General features: G+C 44.4%; 1 long non-coding RNA gene across 3 annotated transcripts in view; it reads left to right on the top strand.

The window, feature by feature from the left end:
* The window catches only part of LOC107310815 (uncharacterized), an 81,971-nt gene extending 74,679 nt beyond the window's left edge, over positions 1 to 7,292 (top strand). For all 3 annotated transcript variants that reach the window (XR_014944430.1, XR_014944429.1, XR_001553738.3), the window contains 2 exons: positions 2,450 to 2,526; positions 3,407 to 7,292. This is a non-coding gene — a long non-coding RNA (uncharacterized LOC107310815). The remainder of the gene's footprint in view (positions 1 to 2,449; positions 2,527 to 3,406) is intronic.
* Positions 7,293 to 15,377: the final 8,085 nt, after the last annotated feature.

Raw genomic sequence — 15,377 nt, 5'->3', positions numbered from 1 at the left:
CTCTTTGTATTGGCAGTTGCACTCATTAAACACTAAGATACTGTTTTGATATAAAATAATTGAGTCTGACTTATTTATGGGACATGTCTGTCTCAGCTTGTAGAGATTCCCTGGAATAACTGCTGGCTCTGTACCTCAGTGGAGGAAAAAGAGGTGACTGATGCCCATTGGCAGCCCCTGGCCAGGTGAAGCGCAAAGGAAGTGCACAGAAAATTATGACCACTGCTGCTTTGCTTAGAGAGCCTCAGAGGGGAAAACACCTTCTTCAGGAAGGTTTGGAGCAGTCAGGGACAAAGTGATGGTAAACCACCTGGGAAAGCAGCTTACACTGACTGCATAATTTGATAACTGCAGTTACACATCAGCGTGGTTCCTGGACTCTCTGGACTTGATGTGGGTACAACAGCAGTCAATTGTGTGTCCTGGGTGCATCCTTCAGGCTGAGCCCAGGATACAGCTCTGCACCCCTCTATGCTCTCCAGCCACAGCCTTCCCTCAGCCAGGGGATGCCAGCCTTCCTCCAGCCTCATGCACATGCACCATCTCTTGGTATGCTGAAGATGCCCCATCCCTGGAGGCATTCAAGGCCAGGCTGGATGTGGCTCAAGGCTGCCTGGTCTGGTGTACACCCTGCACACAACAGGGGGGTTGAAATTAATGAGCATTGTGGTCCTTTTCAACCCAGGCCATTGTAGGATTCTATGATTCTATGAGTTTGGCTGGAGAAAGTGTCCTGGTTCCAGAGCAATAACACTGAAATTTGTATAGAAATGTGGGAGAGTTCTCTCCTTTTCAGAGCTTTTAACAAATGAACTTCCTTCAGTGACCACTTTTAGGTGGTTTGGTTTTTTGTTTGTTTGTTTGTTTGTTTGTTTCCATTTATTTCAGGCAGCAATTAAGTGATTAAGAAAGTAAGATTTGATTCTTTATTCAAGTGTGTAACCTATGCCTGCAGTGAGAGCTCTGCACTGGGCTAGGAAGAGAGCAGAGATTTCTGTTGGTAGGCGAGGTTCTCACTCATCCCCAGGAACACAGAAATGATCCTGAGAAGGAAGGACAAAGCCCCTAGATCCCTGGGGAGTGCTGCAGCTCCCTGCTCTTAGGATTTTGCTCCTGCATTTCAGTTCTTTTTTCTACCCGGTGGCTCAGCTCCTGGCAGATGTCGGTGTGAAAGATGGCAAGAAGGATAAATGCAGGTTGCAAGATCTCTGATGTGTTCCACAGATCCGTAACCAGCAGGCCATCCATACCTCGAGCTGTGGTCAAAAGGGTTGTCAGTACTGTTGTTCTGTGAGGAGCTCAGGTTGGTTTGTGCCTGTTCATTTGGAAATAAATATGTAGTGGGCTGAGCTCAGATGGGCAGAAAAAGGACTGTGGGTCAAAGGGGAGCAGGAGGTGCGAAATGTCAGCATAGAGGAGGCAAGGTGTGCCAAAGGCTAAGGGTGCAAATGACCTTGAATTTTCAGGTTTGTATCAGTACTATGGCAGACTTTCAGCATTGGTATCAGTCACCTACAGTCTGCTGAAATCCCATATTTGGTGCCTTTAAGAAATATGTATTTCTTTACTCTGGATTTGGCTTGAGAGCTTTAAGAGCTGTAGTTACTGGATGCTAAGAGGTGGCCCCGTTCACAGCCTCATGCAGCCTTGATTGAAACGCTGAGGTCAAAGGCCAGCAGGAGCCAAAGGTCTCTGCAAGCTAACCATATGCACAGGCTCGCCGAGCTCTTCTCCCTGTGTCATGAAGACAAATGGCATTTTTAAGAATTCCCCCAATGAACTAGCATTCATTTTCTGGTGTCTCTTCCTTCTTTATTGCTTCCTAATGAGCTTCATTCCCATTACCTCTAGCCTCCTGCTCTTGAGTCTGCATTCACACCGACACATAGCAGAGCAGCAAATTGAACAAATTAATTAATTAAGTTGGCCCATCTAATGAAAGGGGCTCTGGTGACTCCTGGGTTTTCCTCTCTTTGCTTTTCAAACAAATCTTCTCTGTATCTTTAGTGACCACAGTTGCTGGGCTTTTTCTGTCCATAGGCTCTGCAAGAACACCAAATTCTCTTTGTGTGGTGTTTTGGGATTAATGTTCTCTATGTATATTTTTACACTACACACACTTATATATGTGCACGCAGGTATATTTTTCTTCTTTATTTGGATATTTATGGCTGTTATTTTACTTGCTTGTTTATTATTTTAGCTGTGGAATTTTCATGAAAGTACTATTCAGGAGCTATTTGGAGTGACAGCTATTAGTAAAGAGTGAATCCGTGCTGTTCCAGCCCACAGAGCTTCCTCTCTGCCTGCTCTGGCTGGGGTCTGTTTGTGCTCCTGCTCGACCCATAGTGCTTTGTTTGCAGTCTGTGCTCTCTGGGCCAGACAAGCTGATTCAAAACCAAGCGTTACCCACATGTCCTTCTCCTTTCCTTTTACATATCTTCTTTAGACCTGTGAAAAGTCTGAGAGTGAGCTGGCACCCAACAGTGAAACCCCTGAAACGTTCCTAGTGAAAACTGCACCCAGGTATGTTCATGCTTATGTTGCCTTGTTTTTTTCCTTCCCCAGCACTATCAATCCTTAGCACTGGGAGGAGAAGGCAGCTGTGTAAAACTGTATAATTCCACTTATTTCAATGAAGTGTTGCTGAGCAGAAGATCTGCCCCCACACATTGGTGCTCCTCATTACCAGGCCCTTATGCTTTACCTCAGGTGAGGATGTTGACTTTGGTGCTGCAAGTTGCCTGTGCGTAAAATGCATACAGCACCTCTTTGTGGAAATTACTGTTTCTACATTGCTTTAAGAGACTCTCAGTGTGTGAAGGAGCATGATGAAAACAATGAACTTGCAAAGGAGAAGTGTGGATCTCAGAAAGGGCTCTTCCAGTCCTGACCATTTCTTTGTATTACCACTGTCTGCAAGCAAGCACTGCATGGCAGTGAAGCCATTGGTGAGATGGAGCTGTTAAACAGATGTTACCATCAGGCCAACCAAGTTTACCCTTGGAGAAGAAAAATCACAACAGCCGTACTTCTGTTTTGTGCTTTTCCTTCCTCCTAACATGTGCCCTTCGCTGTGTGTCTCTGCTTTCTTAGGAGGGTTTTAAGGCTGGTTACAGATGAATGGGACTAATGGCCTCCACTTGATTTTTACAAGATAGCTATTTAATCCAACATTTCTATGTGCTGTTTCCTAACACAGTATTACTGTTACCAGATGAAAGTGCTATGGATTCGTTCCAAGGAATATGTGAATAATTTTAAATTGCTCTGCTGAAAGTGCTTTTACTGAGTGCCTTTTCCCCTTCCTGTCTGCGCTGCGTTTTCACTTTGAAGTAATAAATACATATAGTCTCTTGGTGTCTAGGTACTTACCCTGCCCATTTTCTTCCTTTTTATTCCACAGCTCATCACTTCATTATACCTGAAAAACAGTGAAGCTTCTGTGAAGTGAAGACTATGCGAAACACAGGGCTATAATTCTGTACCCTTAAGAGGTACTATCTGAAACTTCACTTGTGGAGATCTGTAATGTGGTATGCAGAATTGATAGTGGGAATCTGAACCTGATCCAGCCTTCAGTGTTGCTACTCTGTTAACACAATTACGGATACACGGAATCACAGAATTGTAGGGATTGGAAGAGACCTCCAGAGATCATCAAATGAGAAATATCAGTTTTGAATTTGTCCTTCTGCACCCCTTTGATTCACTGCACACTGGACTCCAAAAGGAACAGTTCAGGATTTTGTTTCTGCTTCTTTCATCACACAGTTTATCCTGCAGTACTTTACCACCCTGCAACTAGAAAGTCTGGAGATGGATGACAAATGCAAGGCTATAGAATCCTTGTGTGCTTGATACAGTCTGGATGGTGGGTTTACTTCAATCCCTGGATGTGAATTTATTAGTACAGACTTGGAAGAAGTGAAGGAGATCCAGAATAAAGCAAAAGCCACCAACTGGGAGAGAAAGTTTCACCAACATTCTTTTAAAGACATCCTCTTTCTATTCTTGTGCTTTGTTATGTGCTCTTGCTTCTTTATTAGTTCCTTCTACCTCACCGATAGAAAGGACGTAAGCGGCTCTCAGTGAAAGAATTAGAGTGCAAGGAAGTGCTGCTGAAGACATAGGCTGAATCTGTGCTCCTAATGATGTCAGCCTTTGGAAGTAAGACATGCTTCTTGAAAAGCTGCTTCTTGGCATTTTTGTTTTTCCTTTTAATTAGAGATATCAGAAATACATTACCTACACTGAGAAGAGCAGCAAGGGTGATGTAACCTGTAGGTGAGGTTTCAGAGAGTTCCATTAGTCCTTCTGTGGTCAGATTCATTGGCTCCAGCTTTCATAGTTTCAGGACCTTTCTCCCTGATGGAATTTCCTGTAGTTGAGGCAGGAAGAAACGAGCTTATTTTGGAGGGGTAAAGTTATTTTGTGAACAGTGAGGATCTGCACACCTCATATTATTGTCTCTGCAGAGGTAGAGGGCTAAATTGGACTGGCACAATTGTACAGTTTAATCACAAAACCACACCATAAGATATATATTAAAATGGCTTTTTGTGTTTTTTTTCCCCCTTTCCTTCCTTTTTTTAATTTTTTTCCCTCTGCAATATCCCTGAACCATTTTCTGTGAGCTAGAGTTTTTGCAAATATTTCCGTGCTTTAAAATGATCCAGAAACATCTTTAAGACTTTGACAGAGCTGTTGCCTCTTCTCCTTAATGGCTTGAAATATTGTCAGAAGAAGGAAGAGCACAGCAGTACCATGCAAGCCTGCTTATACTGCCCACCAACAGGCCTCGGCTCTGCTGTTTGGGCAACGCTGCTGAGAACTCTACTGACAATTTTCACATACCTCAAAAAACAGCGCTAGGATTTGTTATAGGAAGCACCTGAGCATCTCCTGAGACCAAAGTTACCTCCTGAAAGGAATGGAGGTGCAATAATGTGTTTTAAGGCCACATAGCAGAAATAACAGGCCTGAGTATGACCAGTGTCTTCATTTCTGGCTCATTCAGCCTCTTGCTGATGTGACTTCTTCACAGCACCTGCAGGTCTAGAAACAAGGGTACAAGATCACAGGGAGAGGCATAAATGCAACAAAACCCGCTAAATTTGGTTTCCACATACATGTCATGCCCTAAGAAGCTTGTGCCTTGGAATGTTCAGCAAGAGAGTTCTGTGGGTAACATTACAGCTTTATAGAGAGCAATCTAATTATTTTAGTCTGAAATATCTCTTCATATATTTAGGAAGAAGCCAAATAAGGGAGAACACAAGAAGTCCAAAGGAACATGAAATGTATCTGTCAGCTTTGTCAGTTTTCTTCACAAAAAGAAGCTGTGAGAACTACACACTCTACATGTTTGACGTTAGTTCACTTCACGGGACTGCGGGGAGTATGTGTTTGTAGGGCTATATTCGCACAAGATCTGCCTCACACAGACTGCTGATTTAGATGTCTAATTTAGAAGCACAGGCTCCCTCTGTAGTCACTGGAGCCTAAATTAACAGCTTGGAATTACCCCTGAAAGGACCCACCTTTCTCTATTGAGTACAGAGCGACCCAAGGCTCCTAATTCAGGCACACAGGTCCCACATTAGGGAGGGCCCGGTGTGTTAGCCTTGTACAAACCATACCCTGTTCAAACCCTGCACGCGTCTCATTTGCTGAGCAGGGCAAAGACCTCGTAGCGCAGACCTTGCTGTGAACCTGTATCACTGAGCAAGGAGGAGAGGGTGTTTGCCACAGGTTGCCAGATCACAGCCTTGTCAGGGCAAGGGAAGCTTTGGTCAGCCTAGAAGTCAGGAAGCTTTCAGAGGAGCAAATTGCTGGAGTGCACTGGGGTGACCGGCAGGGAGCAGAGCAGCTTTTGGGGAGAGGGGTGCACAGCCTCGGCAGGGCCCTGCTGGACGTGCCCTGTTCCAGAGGGTCAGCATGGCTGTGGCACACCTTCTCACCTCTCCTTGAGGGTGAGGGAAGACGTGGAGATGATTAACTTGGGGTCTGCAAACCCCCGGTTTCTACATCCACCTCTGCCAAGGGCTCTTCCTGCTACCCTGCGCAAGTTGCAGGGCTCTTGCTCAACCTCCACCTCTTGGGAGGAGAATGACTTTATTTACAGGAGGTGATGTCACAACAGTGTTGTGAGGGGATGTGACTCAGTGTTTGTATAACGCTTTGAAGACGAAGAGTGCTAAGTATTGTTATTTGAGATGGCAACAAAATAAAATATCTTCAGTGCGGCTATTCAAGCCAAATCCATTTTCAGTTAATCTTCCAAGCAGCAATTCAGAATCAAAGTAAAAAGCTCTGCCAACTGGAACTTTACAGCTCAATGGGAAAGTATGAAAGAGAATTAATTGGGTTTTAAACAGTTGTAACTGTATTGTGATGCAGCATGATCTGGAGTGCTCGGCTGCCGCTGGTTGCCAACTGGTTTGGAACTGAGATTGCTCAAGGGAATCTTTTTTGCAGGAAAGAAAAATAGTTGGGCCATCATGCGCAGCGTGCTCCATAGACTGACAGGAACTGCCTCTGTGCTCTCTATGAAAACATGCGCTTTTTCCACTTTGTGCTGCTGGGTTTTTTTTTCAGCAATGCAAAAACAGTGGAAGATGTGGAAAGAGACAGAACTGCCCACCACCAGCACAGGGCACCTCGTGGGCACTGTGTCCCCTCCCAGAAAGGAGGGATGGCAAGACATGATGGCAAAGCCTGTTACAAGTACCTGTTCAAAGCAAGTTCTCCATACAATAGGCGTACCGGCACACTGGCTTCCTGGGAGCATTGCTAAATCCAGATCACTTGCAGATGGCTTTTAAGCTCTGTACTGAAATTAGCAGAGTTCCACAACTGTTAACTACCAGAGATTTGCTTCTTATAAGGAAAAGTCTGTGTGCATTGGCTTCACGTTTTTTTACCTGATGTTCAAAGGGGCTGGAACATGGCTCTCAGCTTCTTCTGTTTGGTGGGGTTTGTCAATGTGAAGTGCCCTTAGCACTTACTTAATAGCTTACTTACAGTGAGCTATTTACTGCTTTCCCTCTTTTAGTGAATGTGGTGTTTTGTAGCTAAGCCATATGGTTTGGGTTTTCCTGTTTTGTCCTCAAATCCCTTTTTTTGTTTGTTTGTTTTGTTTTCTTAATACTTTTGAAGTTACTTGTTCCTAAAATTTGACTCTTGGTAAACATTTCAGCACTTTAATTCGCCTTAAGTTTTACGTTTTAATATTCCAGTTCCAAAAGAGTTTTATGAGCAAATAAAAAAAAAAGATGATGGCTCTGGAAGCATTTCTTTTCAATATCTTTTACTTCTGCTAAGCTATATACACAAGAAGCTGCCTTATAAACAGCTTTATATTGCACTCTATTGCCAACCATTGGAAAAACATGCTGTAATGGGCTGCAAATGGCATAGTGTTATGCAGCCAGAATGAAGGAGATCATTGGAAAGATATCATATTGATAAAAGCAGGCACAGAGAGGATAACTTTGAGTCTGAAGCTTCTGTATCACAAGTAATAGAACAAAGGAAAAAAATTACAGATATTTGTTTCTACTCAGAAACAACCTGAGCCAACAGCACTTTGCTTGCTGAAATGTTTTCTCTCTCATACTCCAGGCAAAATGTGTATTTCCTTCAGAGCCATGTTTGCTGCTGTTTCTTTGCGTGAATCATTTTTCTCACCTTTAGAAAGCGGATTCTCTCCCAGAATGCATTAATTAGCTGTCAGAGGAAAGCAAAGGTCATACATCCAAACCGAGCGGACAGAGCGGTCCCGAAACACCCACAGCAAACATTCGTTACTCCAGGTCTGGCAACGTTAAAAATGCTGCTCAGGACTGATAGATTTTTTACCCCCTTCATAGAGAAAAAAACACCTATGTAATCACTCAGATGCTTATGCTTTACTGTCAAGTGTAAAAGTAACACAGCAATTTAAAATCATGTCATGGAAGCCCTATGCCCAGCAAGCACTGGACCAACTTTTCAGTGTCAGCTCCCTGGTGTATCTGATGCTGAGCACGGAGCGCTCATCCCAGAGGGCTGATCCTGCAGGCGGCTCGTGCTCTGAACTTCCTTGCTTCACTGCTGAACCCATTGGAGCCCATTTTGCAGGTGGAAGCTTTCTCAGAGTGCTGTGAGGCTTTCAGAGAAGGAGCAGAAGATGAGAGGGGCAATAGCTGCAGTCTTGCTGGGGTGGATCCACTGCATTCTGCCTTTGCTCTTCTCTGTTGTGCTGATTTACGTATGCGTATGCATATCCATCCTCTCTCAAACACATACCAACACTGCCTTGGCTTTATGGCCACCATTTATAACTGACCAGAGCCCTGTGTGTCTCCAGACAGGCTGGAGAAAGGAGCATGGAGCATGCTGGCAGCAGTAGTTACAGCGGGCTGGGCACTCTGGGGCTCTCCTGCCTGTCCTGTGCACAGAGCACACAAGGCAGCAGGCTCAGGGTGGGTGGCAAAACTAAAAATCACAGACCCGTGAGGACATACACGTCTTTTCCAACTGTTGCCTCGGCAGTCTTGGCTTTCCAAGTGCTTTCTGGAGCACATCCAGAAGCTGAGGAGACCTGGTCCCACATGGGGCAGCTTCTGACGTCCATTGCACAGAGACTTACCCCATAAAACTCCGCCTGAAAAGTTCAGTCAGCAAATAAAGCACCATTAACTGGGGGACACATGTGGCTCCTTTGTGTCCGCATCGGAGGTGTCAGCTGTGTTTAATTACAGTTTAATTAAGGCAAGGCACACTGATGTGTGCAGTTTTATTTCAGCTTCTTTCCTCCTTGCAAACCTGATGGTGATGCAAGCCTGAAAAAGCCAGTAGTGCTTCTGCCAGTGGTCGTTGGCAGAGATCCCTGTGTAGATGCTGTGGATTTATAGAACAAATTGATCCTACAGAAATCAAGCTTCTGTCTGCAGTGAAACATAGTGCCTCAAGGGTCATTCTGTTGTTACCGCCTATCCTTTAGAAAAGGTGATGACTGAGAGAGAAGAATCTCACCTTAGTGCACGATGGTGAGGATGCGATGGCTGTAACACACCATTCTGTCTTTTGCGGTGCTTATTTTACCAGCTTAGGAGCCGTTCTGTCACGGACCCATTGCCGGGCTCTACCGGGCGTTATACCGGGCCTGTCCCGGCCGCGCTCCGCCAGTGCGCTGGAGCCACCTGCTGGCCGATGTGTGGCATCGTGCCTCTCTTTTGCACGGCTTGTCCGTTTAAGTTACTTGGAGTTACGTTCTAACCATGCCAAGGAATGAATGAGGGTTTTCTGTTGTTGTTGTTTTGTTTTGTTTTTTAAACACGGGTTCACTATGAAAGTGCGCCTCAAAGCTCACCGAAATGACTGAGGTCGCTCCGCTCTGCCGTACTCCTCATGCAGTACCTCTCACGGACAGGCGAGGCTGCTGTGCAATTGCTACTCTCCTTTCTGAGGTCTCCTGCGATCTCCCACTCTGCTGTCCCAACGCATGGAAAGCCGCCTTCCTCCTCAGGGGGTTTGGGCAGAACAGCTCCGTGTTTTTGCAGCACACAGACTGAAGTTCCCTCACTTCCCTTTGCTTGCAGAGGTTGCTGAGAGAGGGCACTGCTAGGGAAGGGCACAACAGGGAACCGTGTCTACTAAGTGGCACAGTGGGCACCGCATGTCAAAGAGCATTTTCCAACAGAAAAGTCACGATCTGCAGACAGAGCTGTTTTATGCCTCTATAAATCCAAAAGAAAACTGAGTAGCTCAGTGCAACTTATTGTCCTGGGAAAGAGCATCTCTTTACATCAGACCTAAACGTTTGGGGTTTTTATGGTTTGGCATTTTGTTTTGTTTTTCTCCAATGGAACGTATTCAATGAACTACATTATTCTCCAGATAATGGACCAAAAAACGTTCTTTATTATGAAAACTTTGTGCTCTTTCACAAGCATTAATAATTCCAGGGGTGTGTGGGTGGGAGATCAGGACAGAACTGATAAATGGAAAAGTGAAATGGGAGAGTAATGAAGCTGTAAAATATTTCTCTGTATGATACCTCTTCCCTTTAGAACTGTTGAACGGATAGAAATGCTTTACATGTACTGCTTTTCGAGAGTTGCACTACTGAAAGGCAGAGGAGATGACAGCTTATGGGAACCTTTACTTGTCCAGATGATGGACTGTGTGAACAGCAATAGAAATTTCCTCATCCTCTGGGCCAATGCTTGGATTTTGTCTGAAAACGGTCTTGTGGGCTGAGAACACTGTTCCTCTCTAGTGCTCCTTTATTCTCCAGCATCTCTCCCAGACTTAATGAGATTGGACACATTTCTGTGCTCTTTAGGTTTATTTTCCTGTACGCTGGAAACTGGGTGGCTTTTCTGTCATTGCCTTCCCTATAGATATCAGGGCAGCAGTAGCAGCAGTGGTTGCTGCATGCATGAGTGGGTCCAGGTGAGCTCCTGGGTGGGCTCCACCTCACAGCAATCCTTCCACCATGTGATTGCCTGCGAAATTCTGCCATTACAACTCACTTGAGGAACCAAGTTTCTACTCTCAGCGTTCTTTCTCAGTGTTTAACACTTCTCAGTAATTTCTGTTTAGGAAGTACTGTTAGTCCTTCCACCATGAATTATAAGTGATGACTTCTTTTATTTCACCTTCTTTGCCTCACTGCTGCTGTCGTAAACTGTTTCTTATGGGCACTAGTAAGGATTTAAAGCTGTCCTGCTTTACCAATGAGAACTGTTTCTGTTCAGGGCCCAGAAAGCTTTACTGACACTGAATAAACACAGCCCTTCTTTCCATAGCGTGCACAGAAATGCTTCCTGATTGGGACTTGTATTCAACATCACGCAGATTTAATTGATGTTTGAAAGTAAAATAGAATGAGCTTGAAACTTTGCTATGTGGGTCTCACAAGCTGGCTCATCTCTAAAGGAAAGAAATAGGTCATTTTGAAGAATAACAGTAAAAAGAATAATTAGCAAAGGAAGGAATATTTGCAGCCCTATTAGTTAGAAGCAAATGGTATAATATGCAAGATTAAAATCCATAGTGGCCTTTCCAGTTAGAAACTTGGGAACATGTGAATAATTTAAGCGGGGGGGTGGGAGGGGGGAAGCTGCTAAATGAACTGTTAGTGAGGGCTTTTGTTCAGAAGGGGTTGGGTGAGTTCTGTTGGCTTTTGTGAATGGGCCCCCTGTTCTCCTCACCACCTGTGTGCTGGAGGGGTTGGATGTCTCTTTATTTATGTAAAAAGGAGAGCACCAGGGGTGTGCTCTTGATTTCATTGATTGGAAACGTGTAACTGGCACAAAAGAAAAGGCAAGTTAGAGTGGATACCAGTTGCTCTGAAGCTTTTACAGCGAGATAAAGAGTTATGACATGAGGAGGCATTTAAAAGAAGTCACTGCATCAGGCTGGGTAAATGCTTTTGTCCCTCTGCACTTAGAAGCTCAAGTGCAATTCTTGACAGTTACCTGTGCTGCAAATACCCATTGTGAAGAAAAATACAAACACACTTAGCGGGCAGCTGGGGGAGGTTTTGCCTTTTTGTAGGCTGTACATGGCAGCCATCGTGCTGGGGTGCTCATAGCATTGGAGGTCACTCTGTTTTGGCTTTCGTATCTGAACGCCTTTGGTAACACCTGGAAAAACCAACCAAAGCAAATCAAAAAGCAAGAAGGAAGGTTTCCCTTCTCAAAAAGACCAATCCATTAGCCACAAAAACAACAGATGTTGGAAGGAAGTGATTGGAACTGCGAGATTGAAGTTGGCAGCCGAAGAGAAGGAGTTGCCAAAGTGCGTCTTTGTTTTGCTGCTCCTGAAAGCCTCAGTTCCTGCTAATGGAAGGCTTCTGCTTTTGGCCCATGTGCAGCTGTCATTTCTCACCCAGTGCACAGGGTAGGTTAGAACTGCGTCACTGCTTCGCAGTAAGTTGTATGGGATGCTTTGTTGCATGTCAGTACAAATAAAGAAGCGTTTTGTGAACGTAGCGGTCAGAGAAGAGCAATTGAAATGTGAATTCTCAACGTATGCTTTAAATTTGTGTTATCCACTAATTAGCTAATGCCTATAAAGTGTGTGGAAGGTAGAAAGTGCTTTCAACGCTACATGCTATTGTTACTATAGTTATCTACTAGGTTTAATTAGTTTGTGTGCATTTTAATTGGATTCCTGAGATGTAAACTAGAGATTATAGTTTGAGCCCGAGTGCTGTTCTCAGATTCCTGGTGAAATGAGCAGCTGCAGTGCCCATATGCACAGGTAAGAGGATGCACTTGTTTACCTCGATGTGCAGCTAAATCTTCATTTCAGTCCTGCATGAAGGGGAGCATCAGATGGCTTCCCTCTGCCTTCATCAAGTGCTCGTCTGAAGCCAAGACAGGCTGCGTTTGTACTGAAGGCTGTGTTACAGTGCTAAGGAGTGATTTATGGCCTTGGAGAACTAGAAACAAGGAGGTTATAGCACAGAGATGAGCGGAGTCTCAGTTTCCTTCTGGGGTCAGCACATTTCTGTCAGCCTTTGAAGATGAGGAGCTGAAAATGGTATCTTTGACAGGGTCTGCTATGCAGTTTTTCTTTCTTCTTTCTGTGCAGAAGCGACAAAACCTGCTGACCTCGTCTCTCGTTCTTGCCTGTGGCTCGGAAAGTTACAGGGTAAATAACTTTCTATTCAGCCATATTTCTTGAGTTAGAAGTGACTACTTTGGAGGGAAACAACAAGATCCTGCTGGGAGAAAACCTCTGGGAGTTTCCCCTTTCAGTTTGGTCCAAACCGCTGCTCTGCTTCCCTGCCGACATCAGGGACTTTCTTGGTTTGTGTAAATTTGCACATGGTTTACTTCTAGAGTTTGTTGAACTTCCAAAAGCAATCTGGCAGCTGGCAAACCTTCCCCTGCTTGTTTGCAACCAGACTCTGCCTTTTTCAGAATGTTTTGGTTTCAGTGCTTACAAGACTCCTCCCACCATAGCGAAGTAAAGAGGCAGTTTGCTCTTGTTATAAAACATGTTTATTGGAGTTAAATCAGCTGGGCTACTCTGGTGCACAGCTAACCTGCAGAACTCTCTAACATCATTGCCTTTTTGGCACTGGAAGGAAGTTCTTACCACTTGTGTTACTGGAACTGGAAGGGGATTCCACTTGAGAGTAGGCTACATGATTTCTTTTTTTCTTCATTGTTGTGTATTAACTCTTTCCCTCTTCTGCTGGTTTATGTCTCGTTTCTCTGTGCACAGCAGCTCTGGCAGCCTGCTTCTAGCAAGAGACCAGAAATAAAGCTGATAGCTAGGGACTCGAGCAGGGTGACAGTGATGGAAACCATTGGAAACAACAGCTTTCCATGATCAGTTCTGGACACCAGCAGCTCTTTAAACTTCATAAGCTTGAAACCATTTGTCCCTATCTTCAGATATGAGAAGGTTAAAGTCCTTTGTTTAAACCCCAGATGAATGCTTGTTATGTCAGCCTAGGAAATCAAGACACTGGATTAGATCCTTTTTTATTTCACACAGTGCTGCACTTGCACCAATTCTCCATGCAGCCGTTTTGCTTTGTGTGCATTATTTATTTAATGCTACAAACAGAAAATACCCATCCCTTGAAGAACCTGCTTTTCTTTGGTCTTTCCTTGTTGGAATGATGGTTTATCCTGCAGCCTGGCAGTTTATCTTCTGAAGCCCTCACCCTTGGCAATGGCCGTACGTCAGCTGTGACAAAACATACAGTGGTTTGTCTCTCTTTCCTTTCTGCTCCCTTTGTGTTCCAAACATCGCAGTGTATGTCATCCCTAATTGCTGGCAATTGGCTGAGGTTGGCAGGACTTTGCTGGCAGTTGTGAAGCGATGGTTCATGCTACACTTAAGCTAAATGTTTGGGGTTTGTTTTTTTCTTCCTCCTCAGAATCTTTCCCAGATTGTCCCCCTCTCTGTCTTACCTCTGTTCAGAACTGTTACCTGGGCTGTCATGCCTGTGGCTGTGCAAACTGTGCGCTGTGATTGTCTCTACCAATGAATTCCTGCTATATGCAAAAAAACAAAAACAAAAACCAACCAACCAGCCAACATCACTCCAGCACCCTCCAGTTACCCTACAGCAGCTTCTGGAAATTCTGTCCTTCTGCAATCAATTGAATAATAGCTGTCTGTAGATTAGATTGTGCATAGGGATGGAAGCTGAGAGGAAGGTGATCTGTGGGGATCACCATTCATTCAACAGCCTTGTGAGTAGAACACCCAGTTACTCCCTGCCATGTGTGACTGTGCACGCACTGATGGACACGTGCATTTCAGCAGCCCCACACCAGCAGAGAATCTCACAATCTTACTGTTTGACGTGATGATAAATGTGGAGTTGGTGGCTGTTTGCTGCTGGAAGTTGGTGCATCCCTTGATACCTTTACAGAATCAGAACAGAAGGTGGAGAAAGGACAGGGTCGGCAGATCAAGCTCCAGCTTCAGCCTGCAGCTCCACCTGCCATTGTGATCACTGCAACAGCTTCACAGGCCAATTTTTAGCTCCTTTCTTCTCCAAGATTTTTGTTTCCTGGTGACAGATTTTCAGTAACGCTTTCACTGGATGAAATGAAGATGGGTCTGTTTATTGAATACACTCAGAGAGCTCTTCACGCTGGCTTCTCCATCTATATGATTAGCACATTGCACCAGATCACTGCAAGGAATTGCTGCTGAGCAAGATACCAGAGGTTTGATCAGAGTCATACGTACTTGAGAAATGATGCTATAATGCTTTAAGCTGCCATAGTGACAAAGAATATATTCATTAGCTGGAGCTTGATGATTCTTGAGGTCACTTCCAACCCAAGCCATTCTATGATTAGGAATTAATACTTTCTGTATTAATACCTTCTGGCTCAGAGTGCTTCACGTCATAGGAGCCCAGAGACTGAAGGTGGTTTTGTTGATGTTTTAATTTAAAAGAAGATGGAAAAAACGTGTGTTATTAATGATTAGACTTAAGCAGAACTACAGATCTGTCAGCCTCCGGCAGGAGGAGGGTAAAAGATATCCATCTTTAGCTCTTCAGGTACTGTGCCAGTGTTTGCTGCCTTCACAGGGCTGGCAGAGCAAAGGATCATTCTGCAGGGCACTCACCTTCTTGCTTCCCAGCACATCACCCATCTTACTGCCATCAGCATTAGTAGAAAGAAGCATCTGGCCTCTGATTGACTCACCAATAAAATACAAACACAAAACTAAGTCCAGTGTTACCCTAATGATGATCAGAAAAGCAATTAAAACAAACATCAAGAGCCAGATCCATGCAGACAGACGACTAATTGAAGGATTTAAAGCTGAAACTTTCTTTTCCCTCTCTCAGTTAATTTGAAAATATTATTTTTCCAGCTTACTTTTACATCTTCCTG

This window comes from Coturnix japonica, chromosome 3, assembly GCF_054131305.1.
Source record: "Coturnix japonica strain WE chromosome 3, WE-NBRP24, whole genome shotgun sequence".
In the NCBI taxonomy this organism is placed as follows: domain Eukaryota; kingdom Metazoa; phylum Chordata; class Aves; order Galliformes; family Phasianidae; genus Coturnix; species Coturnix japonica.
Note: the sequence above shows the minus strand (reverse complement) of the source record. Positions and strands in the feature narration are given on the sequence as shown.